This window comes from Varanus komodoensis, unplaced genomic scaffold (genome assembly GCF_004798865.1).
Source record: "Varanus komodoensis strain SLA01 unplaced genomic scaffold, ASM479886v1 scaffold15, whole genome shotgun sequence".
NCBI classification, from domain to species: Eukaryota; Metazoa; Chordata; class Lepidosauria; order Squamata; family Varanidae; genus Varanus; species Varanus komodoensis.
The window spans coordinates 26,123,859-26,140,564 of NW_025335440.1; positions in this window are offsets into that span (position 1 = coordinate 26,123,859).

The window sequence follows — 16,706 nt, forward strand, 5'->3', positions numbered from 1 at the left end:
AATATGTGGAGATTTAGTAAGTCACATTGCAGAGTTGTATAAGGGCACCGTTAGGCATTACAGCAGATACAGAGTTGCCTCCTAAAATTAACATACTCTACACCCTTTTCTATAATCTAGTAGCACTCTTTATAAGGAGTGTGTACCCGCATGAAAAATAGGGCTGGAATTCAAGAATTGCCCCCTGGCTGTGAAACTTCCTGCCAAGGGACGCTGGTTTTCTTCTGCTGTCCTTCACCCTGTTTCATTTAAGTGGCATTTCTTGTGTAAATAGTCTGTTGAGCTGAATGCTGTTTCTACCTTGCAACGCGGGGCAAAATGAAAACCTGGAGGGTCATGTATGACACCTTAGAGGAAAGGCAGGATACAAACATAGCATATAGTTAAATAAACACATTAAAATGCCTCTGGCATCTCCTGTGAAAAGGAGCCCCTGGTCAATGACAGGAAAGGCTTCTGCCCAAGAGCCGCAGCCCATCACAGTAATGCCTTTCCCAAGGTGATGCTCTCCAGCTGTTTTGGACTTCAGCTCCCAGCTGCCCCTGCAGCACTGGCAAGGGCAGGAGTGCTGGTGGGTACATTCCAAAAATGTCAGGCGGGTCAGGACCAGATGGGCAAGCAGTCTGACCTGGTCTGCAAGAGTTCCTTAGGTGCTTCAGAGATGTGTCTGTCTCACTAGATTACTTCAGATTCTCCGTACTACTGAACAGGAGACTTGGCGGGAAGGGGAGCCCTTCCTCAGGGCTGGCATGAGGGGGAGTTCTGACTGGGCAGTGGCCAAGGGCTCGCACCCCTGCAGGGGCCCGCTGCAAGAGAGCCCTTGGCTGGCTCCTCCTCTTCACCGCGACCGTGCTTGTTCACCTGTCTCTCGCTGTGGCCCAGCCAATGGTGCAGACGAGCAGGAGGAGCAGCGGATGCTGCAGCCTGTTTGCTCATGGGCTCTCTGCCTGGCAGGCAAGCAAGCAGTAAAAGTAACCCCAGGAGGAAGATGAGGAGCAATCGCCATGGGGGGCAATGGGGATGAGGCAGGAAGCTACACTCAGAACCCGGGAGCTGGCACTGCCCTGCTTTCTTGGAAAACAAACAGTTAAAAGCAGCACAGCACTTCTGAAAGGAAGACGGCAGCAACGCCTGCACAAGTGGGAAATAAGCTTCATGTATTTATTTACCTTCAGCGTCGCACTTGGATATGCACACTTTATTCAACGGCTTGTTCCTATGACATTACATGATTTTTAAAAAATCCTTATTATTAACTTTTCTTTCTTGGGAGGCATCCTGACATAAGTACACATGAATTTTTAACAGATACATTTCAGCAATTCCATCCCAGCTGACAAGGCATGCTCTGCTTTTACACAGTTCTGTGTGAATTGTCTCAGTCAGCTGAATGAGCTGCTCCACCTGTCCCCAGCCGCCTCTTCAGTAATTCGTTTTCCGGAAGGTGATGCATATATTGGAGCCACAGAACATGCTGGGTTTCAAAGCATTTATATCAGGCAAGTGGCAAAGCATCTGCCCTCAGGCAAAAAGACAATGTAAGTGGCTGTAAGACTGAGCAGCTACGTCCTTCACAGAAAACCTCAGCCACTGACCGGTGTGTTAAGCCCTGATCATGCAAACCGTTTGCCTTCCCATGCCATCAGTGCTGAATGAGGAATCACCCTCCCAAGTGATCCAGGCATGTAGATTTCTGTGAAAATGGCATTTGTAGATCTATAGTTCTTCCTTAGAATCTGGATAACCTGCTTCCCAAATCCTGCACTACATGGCTCTTACAGAAGCAAGTCTTATGTATATTATGAACAATGAAATAGACACATAATATTGTCCTGGGGAATTATTATGATAGGCGATGCATTTTATGTGAAATGCTTATTTTGAAACTGGTTTAAATCAGAGCTGTCAGTCAGTGTCATGCAGCCCTCAGCCAAATTTCGCTGATCACGGCATGTGATTGGTTGAGAACTCTGGCAAGAGAGATGCGTTCCCTTGCTGGCAGACCACTAGGTGGGAAGGAAGCAGGAGGGAGGGCACAGGAACAGGGGACCGCCATGCACACTTTGGGGTCTGGCCCTTCCCATCCCTGCCTTCAGCCTTGCCCACTGCTGACGTGCAGCCTGCAACAAATAATTTGCAGGGACTTTTACATGTCCCTGCAAATCTTACTGCTTTATATTGTAGGCATTTTGCATTGCCTTGGGAAGGACAAGGCTCTGAAAGGCAGCTAAGAAATACATTAAAGACATAAAAGAATAGGTTAATATGACGTAAAACAACCCTCCCCAACCTCTGCTTCTCTCCAGATCTTTTGGACTATGATCCCAGGATTCCTGACTCTTGTTCCCACTAGCTGGGGCTGATGGGAGTTGATCAAAAAATCCAGAGGGCAACAGACTAGGAAAGGCTTACCTATAGAATAATGAAAGCAGAGTTGAAGGGCACCTCAAAGTTCTTGTGCAACAAAGAAAATCCATTGCTACCATATTGCCGATAGGTAGCAGAAATATCTCTACAGAATATAATATGCCATGAATGTGTATAACACCAGGGCTGTCAGAGAAAAACACAATGAATTTAGAGGTGTTCAAATTACTCTGAGTCCAAGTTCCAACCCACAGATTCCACAGAGATGGCTTTTCTGGTGCTGCACAGATTCCGTGGGATTTATGGACTGGCTTTTTTAAAAACTTTCTGAAATTTTTCAGAAAGCCAATCTCAGAAAAATATGGCCTTTAATGACCCAACACAGTTCTGTCAGTAGAGGAGGGATAGTAGATGTTTCTCTCCAGGACAGAATACTCCAATTCATTGCTAGAATGTATTATTTTTGGCTTTTTGAAGGCCTAGCTCATCACAGCTGCCCTGTCACCACAGATGGTAGTAAGAGAAAGTTGAGTAAAGTTGAATAAATGGGAAGCTGAGAGATTTTGTCAAGTACACCCAACGACATGTTTGCGTGAATCCCACTTTCTTTCTTCCAGACTGAACAAGGGCCTTGTTGAGCTTGCAATAAGACCCAGTAATCCTGGTCAATGAAAAATATTGATTCTCCTGTGCTTGCTCAGTAAGGTTGGTAGCATTAAGAATTCTATTACTGAGCATAACAGGCTGTGCCCAGCTGTAGCAGATAACTGACAGGGTACTGAGCAAATAGATGGATGAAACAATCGCATAATTAAGTCTCGTCACTTGCCGCAGAAGGGCCTGCTTAGATTTGATGGATGTAGGCAAAGTGATACTTATCTTTCATGATTGAAATAGCAGCTCAATTGGTTAGCCATAATGAAATCATGCCAGCCAAAAGGGCAACATGACTTGAGATTGGTTAATCTTCCACATCAGTCTAATGGAGCTCTGAAGTGGTTCAAATTAGAGACTACCCACCAGGTGGATGTTGGGCTAAGTTGTTTGCAACTGCCTCTCCTTGGGATTAGATGACTGAATGCTTAAAAATGAAGGCCAGTGTAGTGGCTTTATTAAAGATTTCAGAATTTCTCCTGTCTCTTGTCTTGTATGACAGCTACATTCCATATGGACCTTCCAGGCCAGATTTTATTTCTTTGCATAATTTTTATTTTACGCAGAACCCTCTCAAGGCTGTGTACAAGGTAAAAACCCACTGGAAGAAGATACAGTTAAAATTGCATTTTCGAGTTACATTTAGGTATTCTTGCAATGTAGCCATAGTAGTGCCCCAGACAAAGAGAAGGATCTTGCTGCTGCTAAAAAGTGCAGGATTGCACTAAGCATCTGTTTACACGTGCAAGTTTGTTCACTAATGGCAGCAGTGTGAAACAGTGACAAAGCATGCGTTTAAATGAATCTAATACAGATCAGAAGCCATAAACTTTTTTTTCATTTCATCTCTCCCTCAGTGCTTTCCAGTGGAGTTAGTTCAAGCTATTCAGCTTCCAGAAAAAGGAACTGAAGCAGCCGTACTAAATCTAAGCAGGCTTGCACTTTCCCATAGGAACTGCCTTACATGAAGAAAAGGGGACGACTCTCTTTCCATCTCACCAATTCTTATTCAATTTTACTGGCAGGGACTTTCCTGTATCCTGAGGATGGAGAAACCTCAAACCCTGCTAGCTTAGAAGGATTCACTCCCTGCCCCTTCTCGAGTTGGACTGCCAGTGCTAGAATCTGCACCCTGCTGCCTAAGCCCCAGGGAGGTAGCTTTGCTAGGGTGAATGACTCTCAGACTCATCCAGGTAAGCACCCTCCCCCCCAGTACCTCCCCACAATTTAAAACCCCACTGCCTAGACAAAGCCAGTGGCTGCTTAAAAGACACTGATGGTATACTGGCAAGATGCAACACTCAAGGGCACAGCTTTGGTTTAAAGCTCTGGCACTTGCCCCAGTCCTGTGTTGGCCTCAGCTGAAGAGTTGCTGCCTGCAGTCCTGAACTTAAGCTACTTCAGCTGAGCACCTTTGTCCAGAATCCTGCAATAGAGCAAAGGATTCTGCACTACAAGTCCTCTTGAGAACCCTGGGCCTCCCTCTGCCCATCTTGCTTGGGCAATCGGTGGGAATCATGAAAGATCGGGGCATCCCAGGTCACCCATATATTTCTCCTTCACCTGAGGCTGCCTTGTGCTCTGTCACCAAACTATAGACCTTCCCCCATGGGTAGTGGCTGGACCTGGAAGCCCCACGTATGCCATTCCATAGTGGGAGAAAGGCAAAATACAGATACCATGCAGTAAACAAAGAAATGCATATCCTCTGTATGTGTGTTGCGGGGGGGGGGGGCTCTTTCCTCATCTGACCTCCACTACACTGTGCCAACATCTGAGTTACGGGCAGTCCAGATGTCCCAGTGCAGCCACATCAGCCTTTCCCACTCTGGTGCCATCTAGCCAGTTGGGTGACAACCCCATCATCTCCAAAAGCTATCCATGCAGCTGAGGCTGAAGGGGGTTGTAATCCAGAGCATCTGGAAGTCCCCAGAAGGGAGAATGCTGAGTTACACCATGCTCAATGCCTGTGATTGCGCTTGAGCAGCAGTTCTGAGGACTGATCGTAACTGCTTTGTGCTTTGCATATCACATGTTGGGATAGAGCTGGGAGATGAACATACTGTGACACACTGCCTTGGGCTAAACTGGCACGGCTCTTCCCTTGCTCCGTTCCCAGCAGCAATTCCTGCTGTGCAATGAAATGCCATTCAATATGTGCCATTTATTGAACTCGTTTGCACTGTCAGCCCCAGCATTTGCACACACAAATGGCCATTTCTCCACATGAATCATCAAGCCAGCTGACTGATCTGGGCCTGTGCTTTTACTCATGCAAGCAAGCAGCGAGTGGGAAATGAAATGAATCGTTTTAGAGGCTGATTTGCACTACAGTTCTTCTCGTCCCCCCCCCCCCCCGCTCTGCGGCTGAAAGAGCAGCAGTTCAACAGCTTCACACACACACGTTAACACCGAGTAGAACAGGATGCTCCCTTCCGAGCCCCACAGAAGTATTTCAGCCTTTTAGAATGGTGAAAAATGGCATAATTTGCAAGGAACCATCAAAGAATCATGGCTTGGGGAAAAGGGAAGTGCTATAGCTCTCTGGGAAATTTTGAAAGTGGTGGGTAGGGACGTTCAGACACTTGCTATACAAGCTTAGGCAGAAGTAGATCCTACATGCAGCGGAACTTGCTCCCAGGAAAGTATGCATGGCATTACGGACTTAATTAGATACTTTGAAAATCTTTGGGGTTTATCCATGAGTGAAATTGCTTTAGCTTGGGCTCTGTCTTCTTGTACCTTCTACCCAGTGAACAGAGTCCAGTGTGCCTGGCAGCTGATACAACCAGATGGCACAGGAAACTCTTGAAATACCTGGGAGCATCCAAACTATTTTAGGGTATTTCTTTATGGGCAAATGCCTCCTTTCCCAATGTATCTCCACAGGATTATCTCCACAGTGTGTGATGCTGACAACATGGATCAACATCTGACACATCCTTACAACTGACCTTTCTCCTGCCTTCCTAATGACACATGCTGACAAGGATTTTTTCTGCACAGCAGAGCCAACGTTCAGGGAGGAGAACGGCCAGGGGCAGCAACAGGGGAGGCACCACCAGGCACCTGCTAAGGCCCCCATCTCTGCAGGGGTCCAGTGCCAACCCCAGGAGCACCCGGGCTTTGCTCCTCCTTGCCATCACTGCCTGTTTACCTGTCCCTGTAAGCAAGTGAGAAGTGACAACAGTGAAGAGCTGGAACTATCTATGCAGGGCTATGAGTCCTGATTTACAGAAGACAGTCATCTTTTTGAAGCTGTTCTCTGTTTGAAGGGTTTCCCTGCCCAAGTCCAGATGGAAGATAAAGAACCATGAGGAAGGGGATCAAGGCCCTTGGCACTGCCCGTTAGCAGTGAGCCCTGGGGCAGCAGACTGCGCAAGCACACCGGTCCCTGATCACAGTCCACTGTTGCAGTGAGATTTACTGTATTGCATTGTCAAGTGTGCATCTATACAAACACGCTTGCTCTGTGCAAACATGGCACTCTTTCCTTCCCTTTTGAAATGATGTGTATGTGGCCACTCGCGAAGGAGTTCAGCTAGGAGGGGAAGACAGTATCAACTAGGCTACTGCAACTGGGCTGGAACTGTTTTCTTTCGGGATAAGCAGTGGTATAGTGGCACTTGGACTTGCAGGGTCGAAACTCTGGGACTTCTTGTGTAGCAGAGGTGATGAAGCCATCTGCCACCTTCTTCAAGTTCCCTTTGCAGGTAGCTGAAATCATCAGAAGAGCGGAAGAAGTGGGGAGGAAGATGTTCCCATTTTCCCAGCAACAATGTACTGTTGGGAGTTATCCCCATTGTAGTCCACAGATGTTGCAGGGTGTTTTCATCTTAAATAGGTACTTGAGGCCCACTGCCTTCATCATCACCATCATTTCTGTACTGCCCCCTAGCCCAAGCTCTCTGCTTCTGATGGAATTGGATCAGATTAGTTTGTTGCTATGGACCAGCACAGATGCTTGGTCACCCCAAACCTATCCTCTTTTTCATCATCTCACTTTTTTGTGAGATGCGTTTCCTCTCCACTGGTGATCAGTAAGTGGCCACAAAAATGCTTAGGGCTCTGCCTCTGAGCCACTGTGTGGGATGTGCCCAAAGAGTGGAAAGCAGTGAATGGGCAACAGGGACAGTCCTGAGGAGGAAAGGGACTCACTGAGGGAGGGAGCCTGCTAAAGGCATCTTGCCCAGGGGATCCTGAAATCTGAAGCTGGAATGGACAGAGGCAACTGTTCCCCTCCTCAGTGTTTGTGCATAATTCATCTCATTTCAGAAATATACATACTACCCTTTAGCTAAACTTCCAAGGTGATTTATATAAAAATAGAACAGAATCAAAATAACAGAATACGGCATAACAGTGTCATCATCATAATGTTAAAAAAATGTGTAGCAACAGCTCAGTTTAAGCTAATAAGGCTTAAATCTTATGCCAGCTGAGACAGAAAAATCCCTACAACAACCAGCATGTCCCAGCCAGCATGAGTTGTAGGAATGAGAATGGCCCCATAAGGAGCAGAAAGGGAAGCTGCGGATGCCCGGCAAGCCACACCAGTGAGAGAATTTCATAGGCTAGGCAGTGTTTGTGATTATATCCTCAGGACAGCAGCAGGAGCACTTCTAGCCAGCTTGCTGTGCCTACCCATCATTGTTATAAACTGGGAAGATATGGAAGGAAGAACACTCACTCACTTTCATGCATCCGTCTGAGGATGCTATTGTCTTCCTTACACTTAAATGTATATCCTTTATCTAGCCAGATAAGAGGCATCTGAATAGGTCAGATGCCTATTCAGATCTATAGACAGCATCTGTTTTGGCATGGAAAGGGTTGGCCATCCTGTTTTTACCCCTGGATCTCTCTGTGACTTTTGCTACAATTGGCCAGGGTATCCTTCTGGGCTGACTGTCTGAGCCAGGAGGGGAACTCTGGCATTAAAGGGTTTCCACTTCTATTTGGATGGCTGCCTCCAGAAGGTAGTGCTTGGGAAATATTGCTCAACCCTGGGGATTCTCCAACATGGATTTCCTCAGGGGTTGGTCTTACCCACCATGCTATTTTGCTTCTACATGAAGCTGCTGAATGGGCTGATTCAGGGTTTTGGAATATGTTGTCATCATATGTTGTCTATGTTTCCTTTCATCTTCAGCAGGCGAGGCTTTGGACGTGCTAACCCAACGTCTGGGTGTGACAATGGGCTGGATGAGGCTAACAAACTGAAGTTCAATCCAGGCAAAACGGTGTTGCTGTTAGTGGGTGGTTCCTCTGACCAGATGGAGGTTTTCAACCTATTTTGGATGGGATTGTGTATCCCTTTAAGGAGCAGTTTCATAGCTTGGGGGTCCCCTTGGAACCACCTTTGTCACTTGAAGCCCAGGTGGCCTCTGTGGCATAGAGTGGCATAGATTTAGCAGGTGGCCCAACCACAGCCCTAACTGGACAAGGATAATATGGATTCCCTAATCTATGCTCTGGTAACTTCCAGTTAACCACTGCAATACATTCTACATGGTTCTGCTCTTAAAGACTATTCAGAAGCTGCAGCTTGTGCCTGATGAGTAACTTCTCGCCTGCTTGCACTATCTGCTTATACTTTCAAAACCAATTCAGGGTGCTAGTTTTAACCTATGAAATCCTAAATACCTCATGGATGGAATGCCTCTCCCACTCAACATCTTCCTGGAAACCACAATGCATGTTTAAAGTACTTTGAGTGCTACCTCCAAAGGAGGCTCAGTGGGTGGTAACAAGGGGAAGGGCAACCTCAGCAGTGGCCCCTCAAGGCCCACCTGGTGCCAACATCGCCATTTTCAGTGCCAGGTTAAGAGTGCCCTTTCACAGTGGGCATTTAATGGCAAATGATGGGGCATGTGAGATGCATTAGCAGATCTAGCTTTTATTGAAAATTTTTTAATTGTTTAAACTGTTTTACATTTGGCGTATTGAAATTGACACTGTATTTTATTGAATTTGGATTTTATAATTGCATTGCACTTTGTTATCTACTTTTAATATTGTAGTTGTTTTATGAGTTACTGTGAACTATCCAGAGAGCTCCAGCTATTGGGCACTATAGGAATTCATTAGATTATATCAGATATCAGTGCTACATTTCTGCTAACGTTGTGAATTGACACTGGCTTTTAGTTCTTTCTTTTCCTGGACTATTTACAAAGTAAAAACAAAAAATTTAATAATAAACTGGGAAACTATAATTTTAAGGAACTCTGTCATTTGAAGGAAGGGAGTTACTTTAGAGTTAAAATCGTGCTTCCGTTTACATATTTAAAAAAAAAAAGTTTTATTTTTACCTCATGTATTTATTATGGTTCTATCATACTTTTCTTTCCTACAAGCAACCCAAGGCAACTTACATAATCCTTCTCTCCATCTTATCCTCACAACAACAGCCCTATAAGGTTGGTTAGGCCAAGAGTCAGTGACTGGCCCAGAGTCACCAGCTGGTTCCATGACTGAAGGGACACTAGAACCTGGATCTCTCAAGCCCTGGTCCAGCACTCTAAATGCACTGGCTCTTAACCTTTCTTAAACCAGAAAGAGTGATCTTAAATCCTCTTACAGAAAGCCCTTCCTTCTTTTTATTTTTCTTTCTCTTTTTTTTTTAATTGTGGGGTTTGTTGTAGTTGACTGTGAGGGCATATTTTAAAGTTTTGCCACAGCTCTTCTTTTCAGTGAGATTTTGTTAACCATAAGTATAGCAAGCAAATTAATTAATGCTCAATTATAGCTGCCATCTGGGGACTTTTGCGTTAGATCCATAATTAGGCTAAATTAATGCATCACGTGTTCAAGAAATTATGCAACACCAAATTAATTAATCATGATTAGAGGCCTTTCATGACATGTTGCCTGTCAGTAATTATTATTTCCTCTGGCCTTAAAAGAAACGAGTGCCTATGCAGCCAAGAAAGAGATTTTAGGAGGTCCTAAGAATACTGAAAATAAATGTGTGACAATATGTAAGAGAATTCGACGTTTCCAGCTCCTAATTGTGAAATTGCTGCATGTTTGGGTTCAGTGAATTTCATGGTAAGCTCATTAGGGTGGTGTAGAGGACGCAGAACCGATTGTGTGAACTTCCCAGGAGACGCAATCTAAGCGCTAGCCCATGTCCTGACTGTCATACAGGTCTATCAGTCATCCGCTGACCTTACTGAGGCAGGGTAGATATTCAATGAGAGCGAAGAAATGATTTTTCTCCCTTGATTGTCTTTGGAAACAATGGTCCTCCCTCAACTCTCTGCACATATCTTATGCATGCTGGGCAATCACTGTGGAGAGTGGAGGGGGCAGCAAACACATGTGAGCACAGATGGGGGTGCTTAAAATGGCAGGCATAAGTCACACGTGCCTCTCACCCTGGAATATATACAAAGGATCGTATATGAAGGATTTCCAAAGTGTGGGTGGGCTAGGGGGAAAACAGAAATTTGAGAGAGACTTGCACAGTTGCACATAAAGATTTGCACATTTCTTTCTTTCTTTGAACGATTTCTAGCCAATTCTTCAGTCCACAAACAGCCAGCACCTCTTCCAGGGAGTCCTTGCCTCCAGGCTTACAATCTAACAAGGCACAAGGAAACGGGTTCAGAAGAAGGCGGCAGCGGCGGAGGGGAAAGCATTATGGTTGCCCAGATGGATGGGGACATTCTGAACAGGCTTGCACTGCATCTATTGTCCTATTGTCTTTCCATTGTCCTTCTCTAAGTTCTGCCAGGATGGTTCTCTGGATCCCTTCTGGTGGCAGTCGGTGAAGGCAGCCATGCTATGAGGGAGGGCAGGGGAATGTGAGGACTGGCAAAATGTGTTATTCCACTGTTCCTACAAGGAGGGCCCCCTGCAGCAGCTGCTCCGGAAAGCCGCAAGAGCCACTGCATTTGCTGCGGAAGGACAGCAGGGCCAGTTGGACTCCAAGCAGAGCCAGCACAGTGGCACGGTGAGTGGCACAGTGAGAGAACAGCAGGCAGGAGGAAGTGGAAGGAGAGCAGGAGGCAGTGGCACTGAGGGTACGGGGACATGATGGGACAGTGGCAGGAAGGGGAAGGCCTTGGAACTTCTGCTGGAGCTGGCATGCTAGAAAGGTGGATTCTGCCAGGTTTTTGTCCCAAGCTTATGCTCTGGTGGGGTGCTAGGCTCTGAGACATCTTGACTCCACTCTAGCCAGCGCCATGCCCACACCAGAAAGCACCACAATAACTCTGTTAAATCAAAATGGGCTATATAGAGCTGTCCAGTGCAATCCACACTGTATTGCACTCATTTCAGCAGCTGAAAGGAAAAATATGGTTTAGGGTGCAGCCATGTACTGCAATCCTAGGCAGCATACTCAGCAGTAAGCCTCACTGTGTGCAACAGAGCTGACTTCCAGGGAAATCTGCACAGATTTGCAGCCTTTCTGAATCAGCATTGGGCCCCAGGTCTTATTTCATTTTATGCACTTTTTCTCCTGGTTGGCTGTTTCCACTATAGCAAACAGCCCCTCAAAACTGGGGATGAAGGGCATGGAAATTTCACCAAATTCTCCTGGAGAAGAAATTCTCAGTGGTTTTGCACAGGGATGGAATCATCTTCTTTCTCTTTGATAAGTGTTGGGGGGGGTGCTGCTCCTGTAAGTGGCAACAACATCCGCTGTGTTGGTGGGGTGGTTCCCATTCTGCACCCACCACAATGCGGCGCAGGACAGACAGTGCTGGGCCCTGATCCAGGAACTGGGGGATCTGGTCCCCGGCCAAAATCTGTTTTCCAGTTTACAGTAAGTTTTCTTCCCCTTATGAAAGAGACCTTCTATGATTCTTTCTCTTTCTTGGGGTGCTTTATCATTTATTTTGAATTTATCTTATGGGAGTTTGTGCTTGCTTACCACAGCGTTATAAGGTGTTCCAGAGTGTAGTGCGTATTCGGCTTATGAAGCGTCGCTCCCTTGCTCTGCATCCTTCCAGATTGTTGGCACTTCCTGCCCTTAAAAGGCCTTCCGGGAGGAATGATCTCCTGAGAACTTCCTCTGGCCTTTCACTGAAGTGTGGACTGCTGAGGAGGCTCCCAACTGCCGGAAAGATGGATGTACAATGCAAAATGGGACCCGTGGGCACACTCCTTGGTCACCTCCTAAGTAGGGCAAGAAAACCAAACCAAAGAAATGAGATTCCTGGAAAGTTCTTCAGCACTTAATTTCTTTCCAAAAGCAATAGTTTTTCAGTCAAATTGAATGGCAGTGGTTGAAAACATGTGGGAGATACTTTCTGGGCTTCCTCATTTTCTCATCATGTATTGCCTCTTACCTCACTGCTCTCATTACTGTTTTAATCCACTGATCTTTATTTTTATAGGATTCTCCCCTGCCCCATTCTCCTAAGCAACTTCCTGCAATATTTTTTCATCCTGTTTTGTACATCCCTGCAAGAGGAGCGGGGAAAAACAAATGACAGGCACACCGAGGAATTTTGACTGTTTTCCAGATGGGCAGACTGGAGGGGTTAATTCTCATTCATGCTTTTTGTCAAGCAACTGCTGGCAGTCCAAAGGGGGATTTTTTCCCGACTCACTGATGGCAAGAAACACATTTTTATAGAAACATGACTCCAAAATAATGGTGACAGGTCTTAACAGAGCATAATGCATTTTCCCTTGAATACAACAGATTCTACAGGATCAGAATAGCATTTTCTATTGCTTTGCCTTTATTATGAATTATATTTTAATATGCCCAAAACATACATTCTCTGGTAAGATTACAAAGGCTAAAATACTACACAAACATTTAAAATATCTAAAATAATACAAATATTTAAGAGAATATGATACCATATAAGGCAGGGGTCCTCAAACTTTTTCAGCAGGGGGCCAGCTGAAAGGTGCCAGTGCTGGGCATGGGCCACCAAGGTGGTACTGGCGGGGGGGGGGGGGGTAGGGAAGGGGCAGAGTGCACATGCATGCGCATGGCAAGGGCAAGGGGGCGCGTGAGGTGAGGTGGGAGGGCACGTGTGGCCAGGCAGGGGGGCATGCGGCGAGGTGGGGGTGGGAGGGCATGCACGGCGAGGCAGCGGCTTGCTCACGCAGAGGTCGTTTTCTCCGAGCAAGTGCGAAATGATCTCCACTCGAGCGAGCCGCCACCTTGCTGCACCCCTGCGCCTGCGCCCGCTGGTGCACAGTGAGTCCAAAACCTCTGAGGTGGGCCAGATAAATGGGCATGACAGGCCGGATCCAGCCTGTGGGCTGTAGTTTGAGGACCCAGGATATAAGGCAACAACTCAGCAATAGAGAGATATAAGAGCAGCCATAAAAAGTTAGAGCTGACCCTCTAAAATGCCTGGAAGAAAATATAACAATGTAGTCACCAGATGAATTGCTTTGGGGAGCACATGCTGTAGGCAGAGAGCCACAAGTGAGAAGAGCCTTCGTTATGTACCCACCTAGCTTTCTTCTGAAGGGGACCCCGGACAAGGAGTACCAAAGATGATTTAACAATCCAAGCATAGCTGTGTGCTTAATACTAAAGTAGCCACCAGGACCGGTTCCAGGTTTTCTTTTCTTTCTTTTTTCTTTGGAGGGGGGTTGGGCAATGTGCCCCCTCCCTGCCTTGGCCAGTTTTTTGCTGCTGCCCAATCCTTTGCATTCTCTCTGGGCCCAATCAGTCGGGACCATCTCTCACAAAGAAAGGAAGTGTGCGGAGGCTGCTGTCCTTCTCTTTCCTCTCACTGTTCATCCATGTGAAGGCCTTCTCCATCTCCTTGGTGGGAAATGCTTCACCCAAACGGGTTCTTGTGCCTTTCATAATAGCTCAGAAGAAAACATCCCAGCATTTCGGGTTTCTCCTGCCTCCAAGCATCGAGATGGCAAGAGCTACTCTTGGGCGAAGGCTCACTTCTGTTGCCATTCTTAGAATAGAGAGTTCTGAACTGGGCCAGGTAGCTCAGACTGGGTTAGGAGCTCCCATTACAAAGGCCTTTTTGGACCAGAGTCTAATCCTTTCCCCCACGCCAATGGTATCAATTCTTGATCCATCTCCCAGAGCTCCTCTTGGGTGCAGAGAAGAAAACCCCCTCCACAGCACTAGTAGGACTTCGGAAGAAACGTCCAGGAACCTGCTCAGCAGTGGAAGCATAAGGGCCCTCCAATGCAAGAAAGCAACTGAAGTAGCGCATTCCTGTGTTTAATATTCAACTGCACAACAAGTATTTTTGGGTATATTAGGGCTAATGTTTCTTGTTAGGCATTATTTATTGATAAACAATAAACATTATTTTTTATTACACTTTATTCCACCATATTCCTCTTGCAGGTCTCTCAAAGAGGCTTTCACAGTTCTCTTCCTCTTCATTTTATCCTCACAACAACTCTGCAAGGGGGGGGGGGTCAGGCTGAGAGCCAGTGACGGGAGAAAAATCAACCAGCGAGCTTCATGGCCAGGTGCAGGCTGGAACCTGGATTCCCCACATCCCTGTCAAACACCCTGTCCACTACACCAAACTGTCTCTCTCTCCCTCCCCCTCTTTCCTCCTAGAAATTCTTTGACTTAGAACAAATAAAAACAAAAAATGGCTGCAGTTGAAACCAAAATCTTCTCCCGTTCATCTTCTGCCTCTTGTCTCAACACATTTCGAGGCACCCATCCTTGGACCGGAATAAAGCTGACACCTTCCAGTCGGTGTCAACAAGTGATGGAACAAGTGATGTTGTCATGTGAGTGGTTTTTTCACGATATCCTTGCTTAGCAAGTCTCTGCATTGGCATGCTATTAATCTTCCCCCTGCTTTTAGGGGATTTGGCACATGCAAAGGCTTATCTGCTTGAACTTCTCTATTTTGCTCCATAATTTCTTGGCCTTTCTTGACGGCAGTAGCCTTGAAGCTTGAACGTGCCACCTCGTCTTCTGTGCCATGTGCAGGCTTACTCAGAATGACAGTGAGCAGGAAAAGCTCCCAGTCTGAGAAAATACAGTCACTGGCTAATACTTGTTCTGACTTCATGGATGTGTGTCATAAAGGAGTCAGAAGTGCATGCTCTCTGCAAAACTCAATCTGAGATTCAGATTAAGACTACAGGGGACCCTTCCAGCCCTAGCCCATCCCCGTCTCTGGCTGCCCTCTTTGAGGAAGCTAGCCAGGGGCAGTGGACTCATGGCAGAGTAGAAGGTACAGTGGTGCAGCTTGGCCTGGCGCTTCAGGGTCTTTAAAAGGCTAAGCATCAATACCATGAGCTGCTGGCTCTTCCTACAGCTGGATTGTCCCCTGAGCACACAGTGCCATGTGCTACCAAATGTCCAGTAGGAAGGATCAGGAGAGGGGTACAGAAAATGCCAGAGACCGCCTCCTCCACCTCGACTGTCCCCTTTTCCACCACACTGGGAAAGAACTGGGGTGCCCATGGCCCCGTGAAGATGCAAGAAAAGCCACAGTGGAAGTATTTCCGTGCAAGGCTTTTTACTCTGGGGGCAGCTGCCATGCTGGATATTTGGGATGTCCCAGGGTGAATCATAGCTTACTGTTGCTTGTGAACCCAGTAAAGCAGGCTTGCTGCACTGCTTGAAATGCCACCCCAGCTCCAAAGCAGCCTACGGATCTTGAGTGGCTTGGCAAGCACCCCAACAATCCACCCTCACTAGCTCTGGATGCAATGACAAGCCACTGCCTGTCCTTGCGGTGGCTGGAATGTTCAAAATAGTGGCTGCGTGGGAAAAAGAAGTCCCACATGGAACTCCCTCCACAGTGGCTTTTGTCCCATGAGGACCAGCCCCACTCATTCTGCTTCACAGAAGGGAGAGCAGAGGGCCCCAAAGCTTCCTGCCAACCTGGGCATTCTTCCTCTGTAGAGAGAGATACTGCATTTTGATTGAAATGACTGTTATTAGGCTAAATCTATGCATTTCTTTGGTTTATATCCCACCCTTTCCTTGTTTAAAGAACTCACAGCAGCTTGCATCTTTCTCCTCCTGCTGCCCTCAGTCTCATCCCCACAGCAACAAACCTGTGAGTTGGGTTGGGCTGAGAGTGTGACTGGCCCAGAGTCACCTGCATGGTGGAGCAGGAGCCTAGAACCCAGATGGTCTGAGTCCCAGCCCTGCCCTCCTAACCACCACACCACGCTGGCTCTTAAACTTAAAGAGGGACAACCTTAGCATGTATATATGCAAATTACCAGAAAGGAATGCTTGTGCTGTCTTCTCTTCCTTTTTAGTGATAGATAAGGGTTGATTCTGGAAGGAGTTCAAGAGAGGGGAAGCAAACGGGGAGAGAAGAGGCCACCTTGCCCAATTACCACAGACCACAATGACTGTGAATATTCAAGCCACTATAGGAAAGCCCTGCAGCCTATCATGGTGTCTGGACCTGGCGAGCCTGGGCTGGTTGCTATGGTTAACAAACCATCCACAAGCCCTGGGCTGTTTTAGGTTTGGGGATGGGTAACTATGGCAACAATCCACCTGCACCAGGTTTGGCTATCATGATATAAGCCACAATGGCCAGTTGTCGTTGCTTAATGGTCCCAGCATGTGTCACAATCCTCCATGGCTTAAATAACCCATGGTGAGCTGCAGCTTTCACACGAACCAGGGCAAAGGGAGAACTGCAGGCAAAGAATTTTAGCCAGGTTGCTGCAGAATAGCTGCCTTTCTTTTCTTTAGTAATAAGTGTGTGGTTTTTAATATGCATTTTATCCATGTT